The sequence below is a fragment of the Haliotis cracherodii genome, unplaced genomic scaffold, assembly GCF_022045235.1.
Source record: "Haliotis cracherodii isolate W230 unplaced genomic scaffold, xgHalCrac1.p SCAF_12, whole genome shotgun sequence".
NCBI lineage: Eukaryota > Metazoa > Mollusca > Gastropoda > Lepetellida > Haliotidae > Haliotis > Haliotis cracherodii.
The window spans coordinates 40420169-40439832 of NW_027266267.1; the positions used below are offsets into that span (position 1 = coordinate 40420169).

Below are 19664 nucleotides of genomic sequence, written 5' to 3' on the forward strand. Positions count from 1 at the left end.
TTAAAAAAGATATTCGGTGTAAATGCTCCTACTTTCTGCGAGACAGACATTACATTGATGAGGGCCTTCTTTGTACGTGATGTTAAGTCCAAGACACTTTTCTTGAAGTTCATTGTGTGGGTAAACATTTCACCAAGACATGTATAATGGCTCAGAACATTAACACATTTACCATCGAAAAAATATCTTTAATTCAGTGCCACCTGACCCCCTCTTCTGAAAATGACAATATTTGTTTTATCACATAGTTAACTAATAGTTTCCTCCCTTTGGTGTAACATTCCAAAATGTTAAGTTGTTTTAGCTGTCCAACAACAGAATCTGATACTAAAATGACATCATCGGCAAAAAGAAGCATCAAAATGGGAACATTTGAACACCATGTTGACCCTTAGCCATAATTTCATAATATAATTCACTAATAGAAAATGAGAACAATATCGGCCTCAAGATACATCCTTGTCGTAAACCAGCAGTGAGTGAGTGAGTATGGTTTTACACCGCTTTTAGCAGTATTCCAGCAATATCACGGCGGGGGACACGAGAAATGGGTTTCGATCATTGTACCCATGTCGGGAATCGAACCCGGGTCTCCGGCGTGACGAGCGAACGCTTTAACCACTAGCCTACGTTGCCGCCCCTGTAAGCCAACAGGAAAGTCAAAGAAATCGATTACATCCTCACCACATCGTACACATGATTTGATATTTGAATACATACCTTTTAATATAGAGTACATTTTCCCCTGAAGACAAGTAGTTCTTAAGCAGTACCATAGTTTATAACGATCAACAGAGTCAAAAGCTATTTTTAAATCGACAAAGGCTACATATACTTTGTGTTTATGACATGATAGACAATTTTGGATTATTGCATATAATGTGAATATATGATCTGACGTTGAGTACTTTTTCCAATAACCAGCTTGAGTTTCGGGAATCTTATCTCGCATGGTAGCCAAGTTCATAATCCTGGTATTAAGTACTGACGTAAAAATCTTTCCAAGAATACTCATTAAGGATATTCCCCTGTAATTGTCTGGGTTGTTAAAAACTCCTTTTCTGTGTATTGGAATAATTACCTAACAAGACCAGCTTCTGAGGAATATACCACTGTCAAACATCCTATTGAAACATTTTTTGAAGAAAAGGCATCATCTGAATTTTGGAACATTTTATCATTTCAAAAACAATATGGTCAGGACCAGCAGCTTTTCCACTTTTTAGATGTATTACAGTTTCATCCAGTGATATGGGTGATTCTAAAATAAATTTGTCAACATTTATAACATGAAGAGGTAACATCCATAATATCACCAAACACATCACTGTCAGTGTTGAAAACAGTGCCATTTGAAAAAAAATGCATCAAATGTTTAAGCCACTCAGCCTTTCTAATACATGCACTCTATCTTTTCTATTTGTCTTCATTTTTAAGGAATGTATTTGTTTCCAAAACTTATTTAGAGGGAGAATGGATAGTATCACTCAGTTTTTTATCCTGAATTTACACAAGTCAGATATAATTTTCCTACAGCAGGATTTGTAGTGATTTCTCTTTTTGCAGAAGATGTTTCTATTAGAGTCAGTACGTCTACGTCTAAATGTTCTCAATGCTTTTCGAGCATCCTGTCATGCAATCTTATATTCGTCACTTAATGGTGCCTTGGTATGTTGTTAGTGCATAATTCTAGTTCTTTTCCTCATACAATCTGCAGAATCAAAGATAACACGGACGAAATCGTCTATAGCCCCATCTATGTTAAAGTCCAGTTTACTCAAAAGTAGTTGATTACAAGACACCATCCTTTCCTGCAAGCTGTTCAAAAACGTTTCACAAAGTGATTCATTCCCAACAATCTTTTCTATGAAGCAGCCAGATGTTGGCTTATCATTTTGGTTGTTCATGTTTCGGAATTTACATGTCAATTCTAATGGTAAATGATCGGACTCTATACAATCTCCAATGTTTAGCATGGCAATGTATTGAAAAAGATCTGGAGAACAGACAAGTTATCATTCACACTACAGCCCTGGTGACCACAATATGTACATCCCCTTCTGCGTCGCCATATACCCTGCCGTTAACAATAAATAACTGGAATGAGTAACACATGTCTAACAATATCTGTCCAAATCTGTTTGTCACACTGTCATGGGATTTATGATCATCAATAGGTAGATCTTCCTCCTCACTAAATGGAATGTTGTGTTTACCAAAAGCATCATCAAAGTTAGCAAGTTGGTTGTTTTGTTCACCTGTACGTGCATTCATATCACCACAAATAACTGTGTGAGAATAACTAATTTCTGAAAGGTTTTCTAATAAGAACTGATCAAGCAGTTCAATGTTACATCTGGGAACCATCGGAAAATCTCTTCTTTGTAATGTCAACCATTGTCAATTTGCCTTCACGTGTCTAATGACACTCCTATATCACTGGAAATCGACCAAGATTCGCCTAGTGACTTTTTGAACAACTGGTGATTATGTTGGCTACAGGTAGATTTAAAATAATTGCTGGAGGCGAAAAACTAGGGACCCACTGTCGGTGTGCGGGGATAGCTTATTCTTATGACAACCACCGGCCGATTATACATTTTCATGTTATGTTATGAGAAAATATGGTGTATGTTTATTTCCAAAATATTTATGTCACTAAATCTAGACATGAAAAATGGTACCCGTTATATGTTATTCATACGAAGCTTCGAAAACGGAGGTATTTCCTCATGTTAGTGAGCGGACAGCCACTATCATCCGGAAATGGGTGATGACGGATATTATTTGTAATTCTTTTTAGAATAATGTTCCGACTAGATCTACGTAAACAAATGAAAGTAAAAAAAAATAGGTACCGGTATGTTTCCCTTATCTAGATTTAGTGAAATAAATAGTATGAAAACTTTTAGAACGCCTGTCAAACATGAATAAATCTAGAGCCAAATCTTTCGAATTTCAATGTTTTCATTAAACATGGGTGGGCTATATTTTTTCCTGATGTATCAAAATATTTAAACCATGACAGTATCGATGCAAAATATAGGCGTACCTTGTCACTGCGATGTTAGAAAATTTCCTCAATGTAATATAATACTGTACTTATAGTGGGTGAGATTGTACTCAGGTTATGGAGCAGTTTAATCTGTGTAACAATATATTTAATGAAAATGATGCAAAAGAACCTCAACGATTTGTTTTTATTAATCTTCTTAATTTCCTATAATCTATGTCACTGAACAAACTACTCTGTTCTAACAACACACCCACAACCCGACACAGATCAAACGCCACTTACACAATCATAATCTGGTTAATCTGTATCACTTAACGAGTTTGAATAGCTTACTCTGCCCACAGTCGAGAGCAGCACAGTAATTAGTAGTTTAGACCAGGCGAATACACTGGTCACACTTGACTGGTCTGTCTGATGATTCGGTCACCTGCCAAATGGGATATCTGACAATTGGGTGCGAACCTTACAGAGGAAGTTATTTTATGAACGCGTCACGTGTTACAAAAGAGATGACCATTATCTAAGTAAAATACTTCTAAGATCATAAAGGACATAACATTGAATAAAATGAAATTCATTTTCGACAAACTTTTATGAACGAATTTAAAACAGTGCGGGCAGATTCTATTTTCTAAAAGGGTTGGGGGGTTGTAAATCGTCCTGTTTCGATATAGATCTAAAACTAGCTAAAATGCAACAGTGATCCCTGTATTTAAAACATAAGGAGCAACAACGTTACGATCATGAAAGTTCTTAATGTATTGACCTTAACGTTATGTTTATCGTTCCAAAGCTCTATTCTCCAGCTCAGTTCATCTTTGATTATGAGAACGTTTTTAATATGGGCAATTTTCTTTCGGGACATTGGAGCAGTTAAAACATCATAAATACTAAGATTACAGGCAATTTTAACAACTTTAGTACTCCATGAACTTTTACATAGTAACCATTTTCTTCATCAAAGCGTTACAAGTACTGTTATTAAATCTTGGGGTAGTCTAAAAACATTAGCATGTAATGTAACAAACGGGGAGGAGAGACCCATGTCTCCATTAGTGGCTATACTGGAGGTACCGTTACTAACATCAGTAATTAGATACCTGCGTAGAGGAATGAAAACGATGATCTCGGTTGTGATTTCTAAAATGAATTATGTTTGTCTTATTCATATTCACTGACAGTTGCCAACGTGTTGACCATTCATGCAGTACATTAAGCATGGATTGTAATGAACATTCATTGGGGGCAGTTAATGCAATATCGGCAGCATACATTAAAATGGAGAGCATGGTCTCATCAACAAGTACGCCACAATTGAGATTGTTAATAGCCAGGTCGTTAACATACACAGAAAATATAGCTGGGGATAATTTACAGCCTTGCTTTACACCATGTTAAACAGTAAAACGTACTGTAAGAAATTCTACAACATGTGCAGTACAATTGACATCGACATACAATCGACTGGATAGCATTCAATATCTTTCCTCGAACTCCAATATTCCTCAGGTTTTTTTTACATCAACAAATGTAACAAAGGTTGATTGTTTTGTTTTTTTCTATACTGAACTAAAGAGGATAAAAACCTATAAATGATCAAAACAGTATCATTGGGATCTAAAATCATTTTGCTTATCAGCTATGATATTGCCCTTTTCAAGCCACTCAGTCTGTAATTGAGTACATAAGCATATACTTGTTAGGAATAGATGTTACAATGATACCAAAGGGTTTCTAAAATCCTTCATACCGCTCTTAGGGATAGGATGGATATATCGCTGTTCCACATAGCTGGTACAGTTCCATTTACAAAGCAATAGTTAATAATTTTGTACAACAAATCAACTGAACTTACATTTTTTTAACACTTCGGCAGGAATATTATCCACACCTGTAGCCTTTCCATTCTTAAGTCTAAAGACTAATGGGATGTCTGGGAGTGAACCTTACATGTTTATCATTTATCCCATCCATTTCTTGAACTAGCTACTCCGAATTGAGCCATAATTCATTCACCACAGTCCTAAGGGGAAATTCAAACATATCCACCTATAATTCACGACTACTGCAATCTTGTCAAATAACATGTGCTTGACATCAGGTCGATTTTATTGATATCATGTTATGACTGTTGGAATATTATCTATGCATTATCCTGTCTAAAAATCTACATATATTTACAATATCATGTAAGCATTTTTTAATCATTGTATTCCGGAGTGGTCTTCATATAAACTTCTTGACCAATCCGCTACATGTACAATTTCAGAAAAACAGAACATAACATGGGAATATCGTTCGAATTGAGCCTCGCTCAATTTCCCTGTGCGTTGTGATTTTTTAACGGTGCTAACGGTGTTTCATCTAAACAGTATTATGGGAACGGAAATTGAAAAATTACTTCATTCGTTATGCTACCATTTTTTAATATATGTCCATGAGATAAATCTGTTCATTTTTCCGTATTTTTATTACGGAACTTAGTGCTTTGTGTGGCATAAACGATCAAATAGTAAGATGACTACAATTAAAGGGCAGTAATAACGAGAGGCTGTTCACATATATGTACATCATATATGTATCACGCGAATCATTTCTGATTTTACTCGACGTAAGAGCTAGAAACGTTACCTACTTCCGGCGCAGCGGTTCAAGATGTTGGCGCTATCTAGATTGGGTCCCTGACACATGCAGCTCTATTTGATGGGTATATTGTACTTTTTTTTTCTTTTTTTCTTTTTTTTTCTTTTTTTTAATTGATCCTGGTAAAATTACATCGTGTTTTGATAGGGAGTCAAAAATACATGACCAGGTTTTTTTAAGAAAGTACATATCATTCACACACATCCATACACACATTCACACTCACTAGAAGCTATAGTACTTATGAAGACAGAAAGCACGATATATATTTAGTAAAGTTTTGGAATAGCAAATGTTTATATTTTCAAAAGGTTTTCATAAGGAGCCCATTTCGTATAGAATTCAGTCTGTTTGGCGGGTGTGTTGTACTTAATAAGCTGAACTTTTATAAATCTAATTTTTGCAAATATATACTAGTCACTCCAACTAATCAGTGTTACTAAAATATATAGGATTGTTGTCAATAATGTGTCCATTCGTATGTCTGTTTTAAGTCTGTTCCACTAATTACTGACACTAAGAAACTCGCACATTTTTTTAAATCGTTGCTAAATGTGTTCTACTTGTCTACATCTTAATTGAAAAGTGGGAGAAAAGTTGCTTACTGTATTTTGCGGCCTTTGATGGTTCTGATGATCAAGATGACAACGTCAAAATCGTAGTATTCAGGAGTCGATGAGGATTCAGGAGTTTTTGAATTGATGCAGAACAATGCACAATGCACAATGCACAATGCGTGGAAGCAAAGAAAGAAACTATTTTAAACCCCTTTCTGTATATTTATATTTGTATTCCTTTCTGAAACTATCATTCTACAAACAGTTGTGTTCACCGCCCATTGTGATACTTCTACTTAAGAAAATAAAAAAGGATGTTTATTTAGTCATTTGACATGCGTTCATTGTAAACAAAGATTAGTGTGAAAGGATTACTAAGTTTGTCATCCAGTATAATGCACTTCCTCGATTAGCATAATTAGAACAATTAGAGTTTGTAATTAGTTATATCCTGACTCCAGTTAACCAAGGCAGCTACATCAGTTGAGAGTGTGAGCTACTGGAGAAGAGGCGAGCAACTCAATGTTTTTTATGAATTTGTGGAATCTTAATAAATAAACGACCGCCTGTCACAAAAATGCATTCGAACATTGAACACTCCAGGACATTCCAGCTCCTTACTCACCCACGCCTGCGGAAGCGCACAACACTTCTGGGAGGTCACTCGAAAACATCGTCCCGACCGTGTATGGCGAAAACACATACACCACCCCAACCAAACCAGCTAACTCGCCACCACAAAACACCAAAAAACGCAAACTCGACACATCCACTCCACCTCCAGCGCCAACACCCTCCCCGGCCTCACCACCTTCGCCCTCTACTTCTTCTCAGCAGGCTCAGGCACCACTCTCTCACTAGAACTTTCGGCAGACAAAATAGGACTTTGGTTCAAAAGACAAAAAATAAATTACAACAATATTAAAAAAGCCAACAAAGGATACCAGATAATCTTTCCTAACCGAGAATCTTACAACGCAGCAAATAAAATAACTCAAATATTCCACGTCACGGTAATCAAACAAACACCTAATTGGCAACAATATACACGAGGCGTAATTAGGGTTAACCCAAGGGAAACAACTGAGGACTTACAATTATACTCTCTAGAAGCTAACATAAACCAAGACCAAAACCCTCAACCCCTAATCACCAGCACGCGCAGAATAACCTCAAATAGAAACGGAAAAACGGTCCCAACCTCCATTGTCATAATCAACTTTAAAAAAACCGCTAAATTCCCTGAAGCCCCCAAACACATATCCTGCGGAGCCCACACCAACTTAGAAGTCAAACCCTATATAAAGCAGGTTAAGCAATGTTCAAAGTGCCTCAAATACAACCACACTGCTTCCCAATGCACATACCCTAAAACTAAATGTAAAAAATGCGCACAAACAGACTGCCCAGGCACATGCACACCCTGGTGCATCCACTGCAAATCCACCCATCACACCTCACTTTCAAACCAATGCCGACACAGACACACACTCACCCAGCAGGCCAACAAACACATAAACATAGAAACGGCTAAAATCCAAACACGAAAATTTGCTACACCTGCATCTAAACCACTCCTCCCTACACCACAACCCAAACACCATCCCACAAACAAACACCACACCCATAACCGACAGCTCTGTCTGGGACCCCTACCGAGAAACCGCACCCACCTCACACACACAAGCAGCCACTCAACCAACCACGAACCCTCCCACATCTTACATAGCCAAAACATCAACCCCCGCATGCAAAACAAACCTCAAAATGACCACCACAACACGACCCTCATCCAAGCACCCTACAGCCCATATGGCAACAACACTCTCCCACAAGCAAGCACAACAACAAAACACAAACACTAAGAAAACATCAGCTACACCCATCCCGCCAACACCTTCACAACCCTCCACATCACATGCCTCCCCCATGGAAACTCAACCAGCTAAACTTAATCCAACCAATGACGAAGATTTCTCCACTACTGAGGAAACAATAGACACTACTCCAACTAAAACAAACCAAACTTCCCAACCAGCCAACACCCCAAACCTAAATAACCTCACCTTACTCCTAGCATACATGCATAGTCAAAACTCACCAAAAGCTAGTATGGAATCCTTCCACAAAGTAGCTTTCAATCTAAAATTAACCGATCTTCCCTTCTTCCTCTTTAACCTCCATCTAAAAGAACTCACCGAATAAAATAAAAAATAAAAAATAAATCACCAATCACCCGAAACCAATAATGGAAGGACTAAATATTTTTCAGTGGAACGCCAACGGACTCACCTCCCACGGCCATGAACTAAAAACTAAATTTAAACTAAATAAAGGCCCTCACATTGCTTGTATACAGGAAACCAAATTCTCAAAAAATCGAAATTCACACTACCTAACTACAACTCAGTTAGAACTGACAGAGCTAAACGGAAAACAAGAAGAGCCGCAGGAGGACTAATCATATTTATCAGGGAAGATATAAATTACGAAGAAATAAAAATAGACACGCCAAACCTAGAAGCCAACGGCATTAAAATCACATTAAATAACCGAAACATAAACATCATAAATATTTACCACTGGGCGGAACAAAAAGTCCAACCTGAGGATCTAAACAAACTACTCAAAATAAGCGATAAATCTACTATATTCCTAGGAGACTTTAACGCTCACAATCCTACATGGAGCGTAGATGATAAAATAGATAATCATGGCAAATTAATCTCCGAATGGATAGAAACAAACGACCTAGTACTCCTTAATAGCAACCAACCCACGAGGTACGATAAGATAAACCAAAAAATGTCGGCTATCGACCTAACCATATGCACCGCAGATCTAGCCCAAAGCACTCAATGGGAAGTGCACGACGTCCCGCTAGGTAGTGACCACTTCCCCATAAACATAACCATAGGAAATACAAACGTACCAATCCAAACAGAAAACCAAGAACCAAAATTCCATTACAATAAAGCTAACTGGGACCAATTCCAAGATATCTGCAACGAAGCTAACTTAAACGAAATAGAAAATAAGGATCCAGAAACCTATTGTAAAAACCTAACAGACTATATAATAAACGCAGCCAAAACCTCCATCCCCTTCAAAACATCTAAAACAGGCAAACCGACCGTACCGTGGTGGAATGAGGAAATAGAACAGACTAGACGAAAACGTAAATCAGCCTTCAATAAAGCAAAACGCGACTACAAATATTTAAACATAGCCCACGAACTAAACCACCAGGTTCAAAAACTAGTCCAAATAGCCAAAAGTAGAGACTGGAAAAAATTCTGCGAAGGTATAAATAACCGTACAGATGCCAGAACGGTCTGGCGCAAAATCCACGCCATTAGAGGCTTAAAACGACATAAAAAAAACCCCTAACATTAACAACTCAACCAAACCCGCCCAAAAAGCAAATAATCTCACCAACAACTTTTCGGCCGTTAGCAGTAACAGCAACTTCAGCCAAAAATTCCAAGATAAACTTAAAACAGAAAACAAACCCACAAAAGAACCAAACAATAACAATCTAGAAATAAATCAACCCTACACAATGGAGGAGCTCCTCTACGTAATCCAAAACAGGAAAAAGGGCACAGCCCCAGGATTAGACCTAACCTCTTACCAAATAATTCAAAAACTCCCCCTAAAACTACTCCAGGCACTACTCAAACTATACAATCTCATCTACCTAAACGGACAGGTTCCTACTCCCTGGAAACAGGCCCTAGTCATACCAATCCCTAAACCTAATAATCCAGCTAATCAAGCTAACTCATATAGACCAATATCCCTAACTTCAAACTTATGTAAAGTAATGGAATCAATGGCTAAAAATAGATTACAACATTACTTAACCCAAAATAACATCATAAACCCAGATCAAAGCGGTTTCACTCCTGGCCGCTCAACCCTAGATAACCTCGCCCGACTAGAACAAGATATTAAGACAGGACAACTAAATAAACAATATACCACAGGCATCTTCTTAGACTTCTCTAAAGCTTTCGACATGGTATGGCACGATGGCCTAATACAAAAACTTAAAAAAATAGGACTCAAAGGTCAGATAATAAACTACATCCAGGACTTCCTAAACAATCGTAAAATAACCGTGGGTATAGACCAAACTCTATCGGACCAATGTCCCCTAGAAAATGGCACTCCACAGGGCAGTATCCTCAGCCCCACCCTCTTCAATATAATGATAAACGATCTATTCGAGGGTCTATCCCCTAAAGTAAACACATCAAAATTCGCGGATGATGGAGCCATCTGGATCCGCACTAAAAGCACGAAAATGGCCAAAAAGCTACTCCAAAAATCTCTTAATAAAATACAACAATGGGCTGACAAATGGGGCTTCTCCCTTAACTCAGAAAAAACAACAGGAATAGTATTCAAACATAAAAACATGAAACCTGCCTCCCCAATCCTCCAGCTAAACAATCAAACAATCAAATTTCAAAAACAAACCAACTTCTTAGGACTTATTTTCGATGAACATCTCACCTTGGATGCTATCATCCAAAACCTAACAACTAAATGCAGTAAAGACCTAAACACCCTAAGATGCCTAACTGGCTCTATCTGGGGAGCCTCCAAAGATACTCTCCTCTCTCTCTACATATCACTAATTAGATCAAAACTAGACTACGGCTGCGCCATATACAACACCCTAAACAACTCTCTATCTAAAAAACTTGACTCAATACAATATCAGGCTCTCAAACTCATTACACGCACCCAACATGGCACCTCCTACACCTCACTTCAGGCCTTAACAGGAGAAATGCCACTAAGTCTACGCAGGGAACAGCTAAGCTTAAATTTCTGGACCGCGTCCCAATCAAACCCTCTCATCCAAAACTTAATAAACCAAAACATCAGCCCTAAAAACCAAGCTGTAGCTCGTAAACACCCCTTACTTACCCCAATATCCCAAAGAATAACAAACTACCTAAATGAACACCAAATTAAAAATCTTAAACAAAACTGCAAACAATCAAATATCTTCACCCCTAAACTTAAAATACCCAAAATAGACACAACACTAGCTAGCCAAATAAATAAACAAACCGACCCAAACATAGCTAAAACTACCACACTAGCATACATACACAAAAATTGGCCAAATTGGTGTCACATTTACACGGACGGATCCTCAGATCCGACCTCCAAACACACGGGTTTCGGAGTCCATACCACACAACCAACTAAAACCACACAATCCTTCCGACTCCCAAATAACCAATCAATATTCACGGCAGAACTAATGGGCATGGCCTCAGCCCTCCACAATCAAGAATCCAAAAACCACCAAAAAATCCTAATACTTACTGACTCCCTAAGTGGACTGCAAGCCCTCCAAAACAAAAATACCAAAAACCGACCTAAATTAATAAATCAAATACTTAAAAGCTCCAACGACCTAACTAAGGCAGGCAAACAAATAACCTTCTTGTGGATCCCCGCCCACGTAGGAATATACGGTAATGAAAACGCCGATAAAGCAGCTAAACTATCCCTCAAAATCCCAGAAATAAGCTTAAACTTACCCATCTCAAAATCAGAAATTAAAAGTGTAAACAAACAAAAAATCACAAAAAAATGGCATAACCTATATCTAAACTCAAATAGCCAAATCAAAAGAGTGCTCAGCAAACCACTAACCAAACCAAAAATTCTCCATCCATCAAAAAAAATCGACAGAGTAATCACTAAACTCCAAACAGGACACACCAACCTAAATAACCACCTAAAAAAAATAAAAAACACACTACAGGTAACTTCCCACACAGCAAACAACCAGAAACCCCAGAACACGCACTCATCCACTGCACACACTACCTAACACATCGAACCACATTACAAACCACCCTCAATCTAAACAAGGCTCTCACTCTAGAAGCAATACTAAACCCACAAAATAAACTAGAAAATTTCAAGGCCTTAGGCGTATTCTTAATCAAAACGGAACTAATAAAACGCATCTAAAACCATAATAACCTACCAAATCAAAATCACATAAACAAACAATCATCCACCATACCCAGCTCCCTTAGTTCTCCTCCCCAACCCCATCGGCATCTATTCCAAATCTCAAAATTCCCAAATTCTATATAAGCAACCCCTAAAGCCCCCCTCTTGGGTTGCACAGACCACCTTCGCCCCTTTCGGAAACACATTAAATGGCCTGGCCGGGCCCGTGTGCGAAATACGCATCAGTCGGAAAGCGCACGTTAAATCTCCAAAGTAAGTAAGTAAGTAAGTTGAACACGCACAGTCGCAGATTTTCCTTTCGTACATTTGAGGGTGAACGTGAACGAAGCCGTGCAAGATGCTTTACAGCGATTTGTATTCAGAACACATATTGAGCTCAGGTAAGTTTATTAATGATGATATTTTCATTCATTCATACATATGGCGATCATGAGCGCTGACACTATATGTATTCGCAATAGAACATTTCGAAGAATAGACACACATTGAGTCACAATATGACAACATCAAATCAAAGAAATTGTTTAATGCAACAGATTTAAGGCATTGAAATTGTACATTATTATAAAATACATGAGTGTCGCTACGTCTCATGTCAAATACATCAATGAATTATTTATAAAAAAATAAAATAATATTACTATGACTTTATAGCTAAAATTATGAAGTCTTGCATGTCGAGCCAACAAACTATAGTACATATTATTCACCTTGGTATGTCTGTTTACTGTGCTTGCGGTGGGGTCCAGACAATTCCCAAAATGGACAGTTCCAAATACTACTGCGTAAAATATTAATGCCGATTTTGAGAAAATTACCAAATGAATGAAGGCAAGTAAAACTTAATCCAGGGAAAAAGAAAACTGTTCAATATCACGTCAAAGTGTGCCCAAGTGCAAAACCTAATCTTAAAATGAAAGGACTTTGGTAATAATATTTCAGTCAGATTCTGATATTGGCGAGTTAAAGAGGTAAGCCCTATGACTGATTGTCTTAAATACCTTTCTGGTGTCCACCGCCGTGAACCATACTCACTCACTCTGATAAATAACCCCTTTTACATAAGTCATGAACAAGCATATATATATATATTAACTTGTTTGATAGGCATTACTTAGAAGTTGACGGATGACAAGATAGACACAATCCATAAAAATTGTGTCTATCTTGATATATATATATTGCCAATATTTTGCTCCCATGTTTTGGATAATTGTACCAAAGAACAAGAATTAATCCTAGAATGTCTACACATAAATTCATTACGGACGCTGAAATAATGCCGATGAGATGTTAATTTTTACCTCGCCCACTCACTGAGTACGGACTATTTGTGGGGCGATAAGAGGTACAAGCCACGAGAAAATGTATAGTGAGACCAACGTAGCCATTACACCTATTTACAAGATGGAAAACATCTTTGCTGTTAGTGATTACAGAAATCTAACCAATTCACAGGCTATACATTGTAGAACAGAATGCTATGCCAAGTCATTCCTACCTGATACCATTTATAATTGGAATAGTCACCGGAAAAAGAGGATTATTAAACTTGGAGAATGTTATATTCAGTTAAGCCAAGATACCAGATTTTGTCACTTTAAACTTCCATCGGCTTAAAAAAATACATCTCAGATAACACATCAAGCATGCTCTTGTGGCTGTCACAATGGTACACTGCATTAATTTTTTCACATGCCCAAACTACAATATATTAAGAAACGATTCTATTCTAAAGGTTAAGTGAGTTTCTAATCAGTGGTTTATTGGAAACAATTTGAACAGTGCCTAATTTAGCTATTTTGAACTCGGCCATGTACATCCGACGTTCGGGTGGATTTGCACATATATAATAACTAGTAGTAAGAATTAATACATACTTTGAGACACGTATTAAGTATTAAACAGTTAAATAGCTTTTCGTAGGAAACCCCTTTCCATCAACCGCACTGTTGACCTATCTTTTTTGTTCTGTTTTGATGTATTGATGTATTATTTAATACAATATGTTTTTCTCCCCTCATCCCAATGTTAATAAAAGGAAGCTTGGTGGGGACTTTTGGGATATAAGAAATGAATACAGACTGCCATACTGTCTGAATGTCTTAACGATCACCGGGTGTGACCACGTAGACAGGATATCATTCGGGTTTCTCATAATTACTCCATGAGCATGCAGGGTATTGTAGCTTGGGGATATTAAATGTAAGTTTGTTATCAGAGGAGATTGATAGTGAACTTTTAGTACCAGTTAGATATGATATCTATATGACTTCTTTCTGTTTGACAAAGGATAAAGGGTATATGTGTGGGTAATCCTTTCACGCTGATGAAAGAAAGTCACTCTTCTAGTTCATGTAATCTACGTCAAATAAGATCAGAACACATGCATTATTACAACATACTCAGGATACAAATAACAACGAAATGTACAAATTAACAAACATGATCAATATTATTATTACATGTTAATGCCATGTATGTAAATATAGCTATATAAACATATGTTTAATTTTTCAGCTTGTGTGAAATCGTCAATAAATACAAGGAAACGTATATTTTCCCAAAATTATATTACCCTCAAAAGGGCAATTATATTCATGTTACATTTTTTCAGTCTTTGTTTTAATTTGAATTACGTAACATTTATGTTACTTTGATTTTATTAGAACCATGTTGTTGTTACAGACCCAGGGGTTGACTAGGTTCATTACATGTCATAAAAGTGCCGGGACATGTGATGGCAATACATTCTCTAATTAACACCTGTCACAAAGGGACGGGCAATTTGGGTTTGTCCTCAGGGAATGTGTTATGCAATTTGTGTATTCACGAAATAACATTCAACAAATTATGTACATGGTCCTGTGATGTAGGATTGATGCATTCGTACTTCTTATAAATAAATGAATTGCATTTTTTTTCTTAACCGTGTGCGAAATACGCATAATGTCGGAAAGTGCAAGTTAAATACTGACTTCATCCCAAAATAAATCACAAACCCTCTCTTATGATTTGTATATTATTCTATATTTTAATTATGTAAATCACGTTCCTGTCACTTTTAATGTAGAATACGTTAGTCACTCAACCAATTCCATTATTATTTTCCCAAAGATCAAAGATTAAAGCAGTTATCAAGATTTATTTTCCATATCTTTAGAAATACTTAATCTTTACATTGAAACTGCCATCATGATGTGTTATTATTATTATTATTATTATTATTATTATTATTATCATTATTGATGTACATAAGGTTTGCACCCAACCATGCGCGTGCCAAATTATACAGCGTCAAGCTTTTAGAGCGCCAACTAAGTTTCCCAAAGTAGAAATTAAGCCAAATAAATATATATAAAGTTTCCTTTTGCTAGAACATATGCATGCTGTTGTGTTTTTTCAAGGTAATCTTCGTTCTCTCATTGATAACATTATTAAAAGAACAAGTATTATAAAATATGATACGGGAATATATTACACACGTTATTTACGCATCCGGTTGCTCATAATACAATGCTAGTAAACAATATTTTTGTTCCAGGGAGTGAATACCAATTAGACCAAGACAGCTCAACATCTCATTCACTTATAAAAGACAACTTCATCATAAACATAGTCATCATCAGAGTATTAACAGTTTTTATGTGTGACGCCACATTCCCCGTTATAGTGCAAGTATCCATGATAGAAAACGTATGATGTCTGGAAACGTAAGATCCGACGATTGTGTTATGAATAATAATAAAGGCATGTTTGATGCTGAACGCACTGAACGAAAACAGGACAATCCGCCATTGTAGTCCGGCAACACAATATTTTCGTAGTATTTTAAAAAAATAATCTTTGATAATATTTTGTAGATGATTTTTGCAAGGACTACCGTTTTACAAAACGCGATTTTCCGCGTTTCCGCTGAGATTTCACATTATAACAATGTATATCTACAATGAAACCGACAGCTCAGAACAAACCAAATTCAACACTTTTAAGTAGTGATAAAATAGTTTTCATCCTCTGTGCAATCCACTCTGTTGGCATATGTGCACGAGAGCATGTTACAAAACACATCGCAGCCTCCCCGTAAAACGAATCCAAGCTCAAACACTTTCAGTACAGAAGTTACCGCCAATGCAATCGCCCCCGACAGCTAATCCTCTCTGTGCATTTGACCATAAAGTCTACTCACATACCAAGCACCGCGCCAGGAAAAGTACAAGACGCCTCAACCGCCCATGTACTCCCGCTAACAGTGTGGTGTACTAATTAAACATTCCAGTAATGTTACCAGCCACTATATCAGTTTTTTTGTAACTTGCTGATACTATTTTGCACATACAAAACAATTATAGAGCAATACATAGCATTATCCTCCTTTACCAACATATACAAAGAAACACAGTGCTCAACTTAAAACACTTCAATTTGCACATATATAATAATTATACACAAATACATAATAATTATCTCCCTTTACCAATATATACAAAGAAAACAAATCTGGATACACCATATATATAAATTTGTATATTTTTGTATATGTCGTATATACAAACTTGTATATTTTTGTATATATCATCATTCCAATCTTGTATATCCTTTGGAAATATCATCTTTCCAAAGGATATACAAGCTTGAATATATGGATTTTTTTTGCAGTGTAAGCAAACCCGATTTGAGATTGTAATATTTGTCCAATTCGACCAGGTCAGACTTTTTGAGCATATAGACTAAAGTCTTGTTTCGCTGAAGGCTGACTAACAATTTTCTCTAAACTTAACTAAACTAAACTTAAGTGATTGTTGGCTTCACACAAAATTAGACAAAAAATTGTTTCCAATAATTTTGACAAATAATTTATGATATACGACATCTTGAGCCCGGACAAGCTGCCATTTCTGTTATGTGTTGATTCCCAAATTGAAACAATACATTTGTCTAGAAATCTGTACAAAAAAACACTTAGTGTGAAACCAACAACCATCCAACAAGTGGTATACAATCAACAAATGAATTACAAAATTTACTAAGTTTACAAATCAATACAAATTACTGCCCAGCAATTATAATGAGTGACTGAGTGAATGCAGCGCTTTTGACAGTATTCCAGTTGTAAGCTTAATGTGGGAGGAAAGCCCGAATTTATGCAGGTCTCAGACGTTTACCACTTCGGTGAAACCCACGAGCACAAGTATGGTGCTGACAAACCTAGAAACATAATCGGGGCGAACTGGGATTCGAACCCACAATCATAGGTTTCTGTACAGTAAATTGCGGCGCCTTAGACGACTGAGCCACCCAGCAGTAATGGCAGTAATGGTAGAACCCTATTCAATGGCAATAAATGATATGATGTGATGGCAGTGGTCAGTATCAAATACAAAAATACAGTGGTGATAGCAAGAAGTCAGCGATAATAATGTTTATTTACCCAAGCCCAATCTGCACGCAGTCCAGTCAGCGAATATAATACAGTTACAATCATTGTTTTACTATAAATTGCACTGCCATAAAACACTACTTAAACTTCACATGTGAAATAACAATCAGAAGACCAATAAGTGGAGGCATTTTTGAATGTAGGCAAAATCCAAACATGTTTTTTTCTGGATTAATCTAATGTTTCAAGGACAACCGTACATTGTTCTGTTGGAAACTAGTTCTTTGTATGCATTATTTCTTCCCTTGACAGTCAGTGATCCAAAGGAATGTTTTCTTCCATTAGCATGTTTTAATAAAAAACAACCATTAGCGAGGTATGCTTAATTGCAAACTTTGATGTACATGCATTAATAAGCACTAAGCAAATAACACTTTTGTATATTGTCAGCTAAATTTTACAAATGGAACAATTTGATGAATTACCATTTGAGGTTTTCTGTGGACTTGTTATTTCGACTGCAAACACAATAATTTGACATACAGTAGTCAAACAACAACAAATATTACTTCACGGGTCTAAATAAGGTATATATGATTATGTATCCAGTCTGTGGCAATTAAGGTTTGTTTCAAGGCATCAATAGTGGTGATCTGATCGTGGTTGCTGTTAATAATGGTGAGTTTGTGTGATCTGCCGATCAGTTCTTACATAATTTCAGCCAAAATAAAATAAAAAAACAAAAATAAACAAATTAAATACTACATTAATATTTTTAGTGTTTGTTTTAGATTGAATTTGGACACGCAATGCTAAAATAAACCTGTAACATGAATATGATACATTATTTGTTTTGTAACTTTTGTATGTTTTTATTTTTTATCATCAAAATACAGGGTGGCACTGAAGTCGGTGAGGTAGCCAAATGTTTATCAGAGGATCTTTTGAAAACATTCGTGCAGTTTTGTTCTGTGGGAAACGTATATGACATATATTCTACCTGGTGTATTGTTTTGTGGATTCTCACCAATGCAGTGATGTGGAATGACAGGACTTTCCAGGTTTGTTAAAGTATGCTCGGATGTCTGACAGCGAGGCTCACGTCCCTGAAGGAACATGGACCATTGGAAACTGTGGTAAACGGAGTTTGTTTTATCAATCAATGTGACGTATACAAATTTCGATCATCACCAGCCTTGCATCTGACGTCCTTGAGCATTTGATGGGCTCCAGAATATCAAGTCTGTATGTTCCGTATGTATCAGTCTTCATGTTGGAGTGAAATGAATTGTGCCTGTATACATGATAATCCTTGTCTGATGTGTTCTTTCCTGTCAGCCACACCATGACTTTGTCAGCTTATGTAGATTATTTTGCACACTGCTGCAAACTTGTTTTTTCCCATTAATGCAATCACAGTATCACAGCTTCCTCAGCTGATGAGTATAAAAGTACCCCTGCCATCATGAAACAAGAAGTGTGAAAGAAAGTATTATTTTTAATCAAAAACATTTATCTTTCCTTAAATGCTTTTTGGTTGAGTGCCATAAAAAGTGTCAGTGTCATAAAAATATTAAAAATATTTTGTGACAAGTTAGGTAGAGTTATATGTTTAAAAGCCCTCATTTCTGAGGTGTCCAAATTTTCCAAACAAAATATATTTTCAGATTGATCCGTGTTGATCTACATGTTTTGTTACGTAACACAATTTCTTGTTTTAAAATGTGAAAAGGAATCATACAGACGAGAAATATTTTTTATCCCATTTCACGAAATCCTTTGAAATGATGTGATTTTTGTACCCAAAATGTCTGACCCGTGAAGATTCCGGGGTAGAATAGTTCTTCAGCAACCCACACTTGCCGTAAAAGGCGACAGGAGTGTAGATCTACTTGGAACAAATTGCCATTCGTCTCAAAGATATACTTTAAATTTAGTATCAAAAAATGAATTTACTATCACTTTCCTATATAAGCAATACAATTAACAGTGGTTTAACTAATTTCACTGACCTCTTCTTCAGTGACAAGACGAGACTTTCCTATCGAAACCAAAC

The 19664-nt window shown here is 36.6% G+C and overlaps 1 protein-coding gene across 1 annotated transcript in view; it reads right to left on the minus strand.

Annotated features, from left to right (window-relative positions):
* Window positions 1–19664, minus strand: part of LOC139457895 (scavenger receptor cysteine-rich domain-containing protein DMBT1-like) — a 93209-nt gene that overhangs the window by 30425 nt on the left and 43120 nt on the right. The gene's annotated exons all lie outside the window — the stretch shown is intronic.